General features: G+C 54.3%; 1 long non-coding RNA gene across 1 annotated transcript in view; it reads left to right on the plus strand.

The window, feature by feature from the left end:
* Nucleotides 1–529, plus strand: part of LOC107182117 — a 2,447-nt gene that overhangs the window by 553 nt on the left and 1,365 nt on the right. The window lies entirely within an intron of this gene.

Genomic DNA, 529 nt, shown 5'->3' on the forward strand with positions numbered 1-529 from the left:
CCGGGCCAAAACTTTCTTTCAAATGTGAGCGTGTGGAGGCCCCTGAGAGAGACAGATTCTCTTGCAGGGCCAGGAATGGGGGACAGAGCTGCTTCATCCACTCCCCTTCATCCCCTCAAGCATCGGGGTGTGGTCAGGGCTTGTGTGGAAACAGTGGTACCAGGCCAGCCAGTCACTGCACACGTCGGAAAAGCAAGGCCCCGATCACCTGCGGGTGGTGTGGTCCCACCCGCTCCGACAGGGCTGAGAACGCCGCCTCGAATTCCCAGACCTCTATCTTAGTGTCGGGTTCTTCCAGAAAGTTCTACAGAAGGTTTTGGCAAACAGACAAGTGAGCTCTTACTTAGCAACAAGTTGTTGCCCAGCCGGCGTGGCTCAGTGGTTGTGTGTTGCCCTATGAACTAGGTACAGGGGTCCTCAAACTTTTTAAACAGGGGGCCAGTTCACTGTCCCTCAGACGGTTGGAGGGCCGGACTATAGTTTTTAAAAAAACTATGAACAAATTCCTATGCACACAGCAGCCCACGGG

Source organism: Myotis davidii, unplaced genomic scaffold (assembly GCF_000327345.1).
Source record: "Myotis davidii unplaced genomic scaffold, ASM32734v1 scaffold875, whole genome shotgun sequence".
Lineage (NCBI taxonomy): Eukaryota > Metazoa > Chordata > Mammalia > Chiroptera > Vespertilionidae > Myotis > Myotis davidii.